Source organism: Palaemon carinicauda, unplaced genomic scaffold (assembly GCF_036898095.1).
Source record: "Palaemon carinicauda isolate YSFRI2023 unplaced genomic scaffold, ASM3689809v2 scaffold434, whole genome shotgun sequence".
Lineage (NCBI taxonomy): Eukaryota > Metazoa > Arthropoda > Malacostraca > Decapoda > Palaemonidae > Palaemon > Palaemon carinicauda.
Genome location: NW_027171689.1, coordinates 90001 through 100263, shown reverse-complemented (window position 1 = coordinate 100263; position 10263 = coordinate 90001). Strand labels below are relative to the sequence as shown.

Genomic DNA, 10263 nt, shown 5'->3' with positions numbered 1-10263 from the left:
AACTGGCGCTCTCCTCTTGTGGGCTCACAGAACTGGCGCTCTCCTCTTGTGGGCTCACAGAATTGGCGCTCTCCTCTTGTGGGCTCACAGAACTGGCGCTCTCCTCTTGTGGGCTCACAGAACTGGCGCTCTCCTCTTGATGGCTCACAGAACTGGCGCTCTCCTCTTGTGGGCTCACAGAACTGGCGCTCTCCTCTTGTGGGCTCACAGAATTGGCGCTCTCCTCTTGTGGGCTCACAGAACTGGCGCTCTCCTCTTATGGGCTCACAGAACTGGCGCTCTCCTCTTGTGGGCTCACAGAACTGGCGCTCGCCTCTTGTGGGCTCACGGAACTGGCGCTCTCCTCTTGTGGGCTCACAGGACTGGGGCTCACAGGACTGCCACTCTCTCCTCTTGATGGCTCACAAGACTGGCGCTCTCCTCTTGATGGCTCACAGGACTGGCGCTCTCCTCTTGATGGCTCACAGAACTGGCGCTCTCCTCTTGTGGGCTCACAGAACTGGCGCTCTCCTCTTGTGGGCTCACAGAACTGGCGCTCTCCTCTTGTGGGCTCACAGAACTGGCGCTCTCCTCTTATGGGCTCACAGAACTGGCGCTCTCCTCTTGTGGGCTCACAGGACTGGGGCTCACAGGACTGCCACTCTCTCCTCTTGATGGCTCACAGGACTGGCGCTCTCCTCTTGATGGCTCACAGGACTGGCGCTCTCCTCTTGATGGCTCACAGAACTGGCGCTCTCTTCTTGATGGCTCACAGAACTGGCGCTCTCCTCTTGTGGGCTCACAGAACTGGCGCTCTCCTCTTGTGGGCTCACAGAACTGGCGCTCTCCTCTTATGGGCTCACAGAACTGGCGCTCTCCTCTTGTGGGCTCACAGAACTGGCGCTCTCCTCTTGTGGGCTCACAGAATTGGCGCTCTCCTCTTGTGGGCTCACAGAATTGGCGCTCTCCTCTTGTGGGCTCACAGAACTGGCGCTCTCCTCTTATGGGCTCACAGAACTGGCGCTCTCCTCTTGTGGGCTCACAGAACTGGCGCTCGCCTCTTGTGGGCTCACGGAACTGGCGCTCTCCTCTTGTGGGCTCACAGGACTGGGGCTCACAGGACTGCCACTCTCTCCTCTTGATGGCTCACAAGACTGGCGCTCTCCTCTTGATGGCTCACAGGACTGGCGCTCTCCTCTTGATGGCTCACAGAACTGGCGCTCTCCTCTTGTGGGCTCACAGAACTGGCGCTCTCCTCTTGTGGGCTCACAGAACTGGCGCTCTCCTCTTGTGGGCTCACAGAACTGGCGCTCTCCTCTTGATGGCTCACAGAACTGGCGCTCTCCTCTTGTGGGCTCACAGAACTGGCGCTCTCCTCTTGTGGGCTCACAGAATTGGCGCTCTCCTCTTGTGGGCTCACAGAATTGGCGCTCTCCTCTTGTGGGCTCACAGAACTGGCGCTCTCCTCTTGTGGGCTCACAGAACTGGCGCTCTCCTCTTGTGGGCTCACAGAATTGGCGCTCTCCTCTTGTGGGCTCACAGAATTGGCGCTCTCCTCTTGTGGGCTCACAGAACTGGCGCTCTCCTCTTATGGGCTCACAGAACTGGCGCTCTCCTCTTGTGGGCTCACAGGACTGGGGCTCACAGGACTGCCTCTCTCTCCTCTTGATGGCTCACAGGACTGGCGCTCTCCTCTTGTGGGCTCACAGGACTGGGGCTCACAGGACTGCCACTCTCTCCTCTTGATGGCTCACAGGACTGGCGCTCTCCTCTTGATGGCTCACAGGACTGGCGCTCTCCTCTTGATGGCTCACAGGACTGGCGCTCTCCTCTTGATGGCTCACAGGACTGGCGCTCTCCTCTTGTGGGCTCACAAAACTGGCGCTCTCCTCTTGTGGGCTCACAAAACTGGCGCTCTCCTCTTGTGGGCTCACAAAACTGACGCTCTCCTCTTGATGGCTCACAGGACTGGCGCGCACACTGCTATCGAAGCTCATTCCTGTGAATAATAAAATCTGAATTAGTATTGTCGTATATTTCATGTGTAACATGTTTTAAATGAAACAATTCCTGACTGATGAAATTTGACTAGAGACTAGACAAAATATCCCTTCTTTCTCCGTTGAATTCACTGACACGTCATGGCCATAGCTACGAAATATGAAATGAAAGACTTTGATAGGAGTTGTACCCAAGTCCAAATTGGTGATATCCACGGACTCAAGTCAGTCCATGTCACTCATTTGGACTTTAGTACTAACCAATCAAGTCTTCATTTTCCTTTTCGTGGCTATAATTATTTACTTATATATTTTGTATGCGAAATAAAACTAAGCAAAAAGTTTAACGCTAACTCTCAGACAATATAACATGATCAGTAAGGTAAATTCTCAGAGCTTTGAGTCAATTATTTCCCTAAAATAAACCCTGGTCAGTAAGGATAATTCTCAGAGCTTTGAGTCAATTATTTCCCTAAAATAAACCCTGGTCAGTAAGGATAATTCTCAGAGCTTTGAGTCAATTATTTCCCTAAAATAAACCCTGGTCAGTAAGGAAAATTCTCAGAGCTTTGAGTCAATTATTTCCCTAAAATAAACCCTGGTCAGTAAGGAAAATTCTCAGAGCTTTGAGTCAATTATTGCCCTAAAATAAACCCTGGTCAGTAAGGAAAATTCTCAGAGCTTTGAGTCAATTATTGCCCTAAAATAAACCCTGGTCAGTAAGGAAAATTCTCGGATCTTTTAGTCAATTATTGCCCTAAAATAAACCCTGGTCAGTAAGGAAAATTCTCGGATCTTTTAGTCAATTATTTCCCTAAAATAAACCCTGGTCAGTAAGGAAAATTCTCGGATCTTTTAGTCAATTATTTCCCTAAAATAAACCCTGGTCAGTAAGGATAATTCTTAGAGCTTTGAGTCAATTATTTCCCTAAAATAAACCCTGGTCAGTAAGGATAATTCTCAGAGCTTTGAGTCAATTATTTCCCTAAAATAAACCCTGGTCAGTAAGGAAAATTCTCAGAGCTTTGAGTCAATTATTTCCCTAAAATAAACCCTGGTCAGTAAGGAAAATTCTCAGAGCTTTGAGTCAATTATTGCCCTAAAATAAACCCTGGTCAGTAAGGAAAATTCTCAGAGCTTTGAGTCAATTATTGCCCTAAAATAAACCCTGGTCAGTAAGGAAAATTCTCGGATCTTTTAGTCAATTATTGCCCTAAAATAAACCCTGGTCAGTAAGGAAAATTCTCGGATCTTTTAGTCAATTATTTCCCTAAAATAAACCCTGGTCAGTAAGGAAAATTCTCGGATCTTTTAGTCAATTATTTCCCTAAAATAAACCCTGGTCAGTAAGGAAAATTCTCGGATCTTTTAGTCAATTATTTCCCTAAAATAAACCCTGGTCAGTAAGGATAATTCTCAGAGCTTTGAGTCAATTATTTCCCTAAAATAAACCCTGGTCAGTAAGGATAATTCTCGGATCTTTTAGTCAATTATTGCCCTAAAATAAACCCTGGTCAGTAAGGAAAATTCGAGTTTTGAGTCAATTATTTCCCTAAAATAAACCCTGGTCAGTAAGGATAATTCTCAGAGCTTTGAGTCAATTATTTCCCTAAAATAAACCCTGGTCAGTAAGGAAAATTCTCAGAGCTTTGAGTCAATTATTTCCCTAAAATAAACCCTGGTCAGTAAGGAAAATTCTCAGAGCTTTGAGTCAATTATTGCCCTAAAATAAACCCTGGTCAGTAAGGAAAATTCTCGGATCTTTTAGTCAATTATTTCCCTAAAATAAACCCTGGTCAGTAAGGAAAATTCTCGGAGCTTTGAGTCAATTATTTCTCTAAAATAAACCCTGGTCAGTAAGGATAATTCTCAGAGCTTTGAGTCAATTATTTCTCTAAAATAAACCCTGGTCAGTAAGGATAATTCTCAGAGCTTTGAGTCAATTATTTCCCTAAAATAAACCCTGGTCAGTAAGGATAATTCTCAGAGCTTTGAGTCAATTATTTCCCTAAAATAAACCCTGGTCAGTAAGGATAATTCTCAGAGCTTTGAGTCAATTATTTCCCTAAAATAAACCCTGGTCAGTAAGGAAAATTCTCAGAGCTTTGAGTCAATTATTTCCCTAAACTAAACCCTGGTCAGTAAGGAAAATTCTCGGATCTTTTAGTCAATTATTTCCCTAAAATAAACCCTGGTTAGTAAGGTAAATTCTGAGAGCTTTGAGTCAAATAATTATTTCCTTAAATTAGATATAAAACAATTATGAAAGAGAAAAAATGGTATTCTCGTTGAAATTGAATAAGGAACAAATTACCACATATAAAAAAACAACAATAAAACATATGCAGAATGAGAATCAATGGAAGATCAACATATAAATTTTGACTTAAATGAAAGAAAAAAATATTGGCATTAAGAAAATGAATTTAGATAAAGGACTTAGAAGAGTGTAGAGAAGAGAGACAAAAATCTGGACATGAATAGAGAGGTGAAATAAAAGACATTGGACATGAATAGAGAGGGAACGAAAATTTGGATATGAAGAGAGAGGGGAACAAAAGTTGGACATAAATAGAAAGGGAACAAAAAATTGGACATGTACATTCTGGGAGAACAAATATTGGACATGAATATACATGGTGAACGAATATTGGACACGAACAGTCTGGGAGAACAAATATTGGACATGAATATACATGGGGAACGAAAATTGGACACGAACAGTCTGGGAGAACAAATATTGGACATGAATATACATGGGGAACGAAAATTGGACACGAACAGTCTGGGAGAACAAATATTGGACATGAATATACATGGGGAACGAAAATTGGACACGAACAGTCTGGGAGAACAAATATTGGACATGAATATACATGGGGAACGAAAATTGGACACGAACAGTCTGGGAGAACAAATATTGGACATGAATATACATGGGGAACGAAAATTGGACACGAACAGTCTGGGAGAACAAATATTGGACATGAATATACATGGGGAACGAAAATTGGACACGAACAGTCTGGGAGAACAAATATTGGACATGAATATACATGGGGAACGAAAATTGGACACGAACAGTCTGGGAGAACAAATATTGGACACGAACAGTCTGGGAGAACAAATATTGGATAAGAATATACATGGGGAACGAAAATTGGACATGAATATTCAGGACAACAAAAAATTGGACATGAATATTCAAAGGGAACAAAAAAAATGGACATGAATATTCAAAGGGAACAAAAAAAATGGACATAAATTGAGAGAGGTAACATGTAAATGGACATGAATGGAGACTCGGACCTTATAATTGGACATGAATAACGAACGGGAACCAAATTTTGTTCATGAATAGAGCTAGGGACAAACAAATAAGGCAAAACACGGTGCTTTTTGAGTGAAAGAATTGTAAAGGGAATAAGAAAGCTGTTTTTAATACGAGGGATAAAGTCAGTAAAACCTCAATTTGAAATGAAAGAGTTAAAAGAAAACATTTGAATTGGAGAGAGAGAGAGAGAGAGAGAGAGAGAGAGAGAGAGAGAGAGAGAGAGAGAGAGAGAGAGAGAGATCAAGCACTACCAACGAGTCAGATAACAAGGTCAAGCCTTATAAATTCACAATGGAATCCTGCATTCGTAATTTCAAAAACTCCAGAGGGAACTTTTCAGACATACTACAAAGAGCTAAGCAGTTTGAAGAGACAGTACGTTCCTATCCCCATATAAAATCATAACCTATAATGACCCTACTGTCAAAATCATATTAATGACCCTGCCCTCAAAATCATATTAATGACCCTGCCCTCAAAATCATATTAATGACCCTGCCCTCAAAATCAATATCTTATTACCCTGCCCTCAAAATCAATATCAAATTACCCTGCCCTCAAAATGAACAGAATTAATTAGCCTTGCCAATCCTGATTGACTGACAGATTATTAATTCAAAATGCCCATCGCCTATATGATTTCTAATAAAAAGATATAATGAATAAACAATTATTTCGAATCCCACAACAATAGAGGAACAAAATTCGCATATAATTACCAACCAAAAGTATACCAGCATTAAAATTGTGTTCTTTAAGGTACCGGATCGAAGACTGTGGAATTTTATAAACAGAACGTAAGAATTGAGACACACAGGTTCATCCAGAGAGGCAAGTCAAAGAATATAGTTAAATCGATTAACCTTGCTTAGGAAATCTGTGCATTGTATAAGGCGCTAATACCAAAAGGCTTTGAATTCCAGGTAGTGAAGGCATTCAATTTGAGCTAACGGTAACCCCATGATAATTACAAGAGCTCACATTGAAACAATGCAGGAGTATGGTAGGCGTAACAACGATTGCCAATAACAAGTGGCCATCTTGATAAATATCACGATACAAAATCGAGATGATAAATGACAAGGCACAAACCACCATTGTGAAGACAGGATTCCCAGAGAGAGAGAGAGAGAGAGAGAGAGAGAGAGAGAGAGAGAGAGAGAGCGCCAAGGGTGACATTCAACACACACCTGCCAGATTCCAAATTTTTTATAAAGTTAATCAACAAAGAACTTTGCTAAACACAGTCAAGTTAAATATTTTCAGTAACCATATGAAAGAGAGAGAGAGAGAGGAGAGAGAGAGAGAGAGAGAGAGAGAGAGAGAGAGAGAGAGAGAGAGAGAGAGATCCAAGGGTGATATTCAGTACACACCTGCCAAAGATTCAAAAGTTCAAACTTGCAGAGAATGTTTTTATGTTGAAAAGGCTGACAAGTCTTTTTATGGTTTATATATGAAATATCTGTTTGAATGTTATTGTTTTTTAAAGAAATTCTATTTCAATTGTTCAATACTTCTCATATCATTTATTTATTTCCTTATTTCCTTTCCTCACTGGACTATTTTTCCCTGTTGAAGCACTTGTGCTTATAGCATCTTGCTTTTCCAACTAGGGTTCTAGCTCAGCTAGTAGTAATAATAATAATAATAAATAATAATAATAAACAATATTAAATAATAATAATAATAATAATAATAATAATAATAATAATAATAATAATAATAATAATAATAATAATAATAATAATAATAATAACAGTGCAAAAGATCTGTAACCAATGCCTACAGTACACCGCGAGAGTTCCAATGACAGCAAGAAATTTTTGTATTCCCAACGAGCAGTAGTGATTCTTGTAAAAGCAGTTCATAACTAAAACCAACAGTACAAAGCATCAGGTGTACCAGAATGGAAGACCTGTCCCGAGAGAGAGAGAGAGAGAGAGAGAGAGAGAGACGAGAGAGGAGAGAGAGAGGAGAGAGAGAGAGAGAGCAAATTACAACGGGTCCCCTGCCCTACCAAACGCACCATAACCCATCAATGGGGTCTGTCTGTAACTCACAACAATAAAAAAAAAAAAAAAAAAAAAAAAAAAAACATTCACCCTAATTAGGTTTTAAATTGCGCGCGTTGCCATTACACGATTAAATAAGCAAATTCGTATCCTTTAATCGTCCTTACAAAAGATAGAGAGAGAGAGAGAGAGAGAGAGAGAGAGAGAGAGAGAGAGAGAGAGAGAGAGAGAGAGAGAGAGAATCTACATTAAATGCTTAAAAGGCCTTCGATTTTCAGTATTAAAGTCTAAACATACATAACATTTCGTTTAGTAAAATGTATGCATAAACTGGAGTCATAGCCATCTAGTATAAATTGACTAATATAAAATGCTAATTATATATTTGACAGAGAGCCGGCAGAAATCCTGTTTGGTCTAGTTTTCTGTTCGCCAAAAGGTAGTTCGAGGGAAGAGGTCAGTTCAAGCTAGAAGGGGACAAGAGAGACACAAGCAGCAGAAAAGGAATCCTACGTGGAACTTGCCAGTAACCTTATGGAGTGTTTGGGTGTTAATTTGTGATCAGTGTACTCTGTTGTTTATATCTAAATACATCTAGATTTGACAGTTAAAAATGCCCGATTGTGAACTGACAGTAGATAATCTAACATTCATTTGAGTTGTATGAGTATTTTATAATTGGTTTTGCTTTATTCACATTGTAACCAAAATCTGTATGAAGAGATCTATTTCTATTTACATTTAAAACTGCAAAGAAATCGATAAATATATTAATTAAAATGGTTTATTGTGTTTTGTAACCTTACTGCCTGTGTAATCAAAGCTGGTCTAAAAACTATTATTGAAATTTTAGATTTCCTTATAACACGACGAACTTTATCAATAAATTATAACTAAAAAATGACTAGAGAAAACTTTATATGGTTTTTTTTAAACATTTGGTTTTATTCAACCCATAAATTTTTCCATTGTGTTAGAAAAATACAAATGAAACTGGTGGTATTAAGAAATGGGGACCAAAATATGTTACCCAGAATGTCAATAGTAGAAAAGTAACTGCAAATTTTCAAAGAAGAAAAAGTAACTGCCAAATTTTCAAAGTAGAAAAGTAACTGCAAATTTTCAAAGTAGAAAAGTAACAGCAAATTTTCAAAATAGAAAAGTAACTGCAAATTTTCAAAGTAGAAAAGTAACAGCAAATTTTCAAATTAGAAAAGTAACCGCAAATTTTCAGCAAATTTTCGAAGTAAAAAAGTGTGTGACAAATGTGTAACTACAAATTTTCAAAGAAAATTGGTTAACTACAAAACTATGAATAACCATAAACCATAAAACTCTTGAAAAGTAAACCTCAACACTAAATATGATTAAAAATAAAATGGCTGTGGTAAAATGGAGAAAATTCCTAAAATCAAGACAATTTTGATTATAGCAAAATTAAAAGTCCCTAACCCAAATTTGTAATATTGTAAAGTAAAATAATATGCATGTACACTGGTATTTATTTTAGAGAAATGTATTGGTCTGTGTACCCAAACGCTTTGACTTCTATAACTAATTAGATTTTCGTGTCAGGGAACCGGCAGGAATTCCAGAGTGGACTAGTTTTTGGACAAGCTGAAAGGGGTAGGGGGACTCAGTCAGTCAGGGATTGTAAGTCCCTGAGGAAACAGGTAGTTAAGAGAACACTAGTGTGAGGTCTGCGAGTGCTTTTCAAGAATTTTACTGGTGTCCATTGTATTTTTTATTAGGAATTACCATAAATACAATACAAAAAAAAAGTTGTCCTGCATATAATGGATAATATAAACAAAATGTCTATTTCCTTCCTGTGCATTATAACGTATACAAATCAAGTATTACATTATTAAGAATCAAATTAATAAACTAGTTTAAAACAGCTTCGTATTCCCAACTAATTGCTGTTAAACACCTACGGAATTTTCATCAGGATCCAATTAAAAAAAAAAAAAATTCCTAGAATCTCACAAAAACTTGACCACACAAAACTATATATAGCAGACCTCAATACAAAGATTTCAGTATCCTTAATGTTACCCAAACAATGCCAAAAATAAGGAGAAGTGAACTATAAAAAACTACTAAAAGAAATCTTAAGTCATGAAGTAATGATAAAAATAGGGGGAAACTTATCGAGCAAGTAAACTTTTCAGGATTAATATAAACAGGGAAAAACATTTAAACAAGAATAACAGAAAGAAACCAAACAGATAGAAAAAAAATAGGAGAGAATAGAATTAATGCTACGTTTCTGCTATTAAAGGTTGTGTTATTCATTTACTTAGATTTCTTTCCATTGAAGTTTTGTTTATTTATTTGAAATGTGTATTTTCTATTACTATTATTATTATTATCATTACTTGCTAGGCTAAAACCGTAGTTGGGAAAGCAGGATGCTATAAGCTCAGGGGCTCTTACACGGAAAAATAGCCCAGTGAGGAAAGGAAACATGGAAAAATAGAATATTCTAGGAACACATAGGAGGAATAGAAATTGTTTTTCCATATTTTTAAGAGATTTTTCAATAAGCTCATTGCAAACATCTCCATTTCTACTCGCCAAAAAACTAAAAACGAAAAATACATTAACAGGCCCAATGAATCGGCTAAATTCCTACGGATTATGCCGTAATAAATTTATGAGCTAAAAAATATCTTAAATCTTGTTGATAAAAATTTTAGAAATGAAAAACCTATAATAAATAATATTCAAATAATACCTATTAAACGTCTGCTGCTTACAAAATTAAAATCTTAAAGAAAAAAACTCAAAATCGGATAAAGTTTTCTGACCAAAACATCCACAAAATACATTTTGAACAGCGAAGCCAACTCACTGCACTGGGAGATGTTACCGTGAACACAGAGAGAGAGAGAGAGAGAGAGAGAGAGAGAGAGAGAGAGAGAGAGAGAGAGAG

General features: G+C 38.5%; 1 long non-coding RNA gene across 1 annotated transcript in view; it reads right to left on the bottom strand.

Moving 5' to 3' along the window:
* Positions 1-1855: 1855 nt before the first annotated feature.
* The window catches only part of LOC137636898 (uncharacterized), a 9333-nt gene continuing 925 nt past the window's right edge, over positions 1856-10263 (bottom strand). The window contains exon 2 of the long non-coding RNA XR_011043273.1: positions 1856-1978. This is a non-coding gene — a long non-coding RNA (uncharacterized lncRNA). The remainder of the gene's footprint in view (positions 1979-10263) is intronic.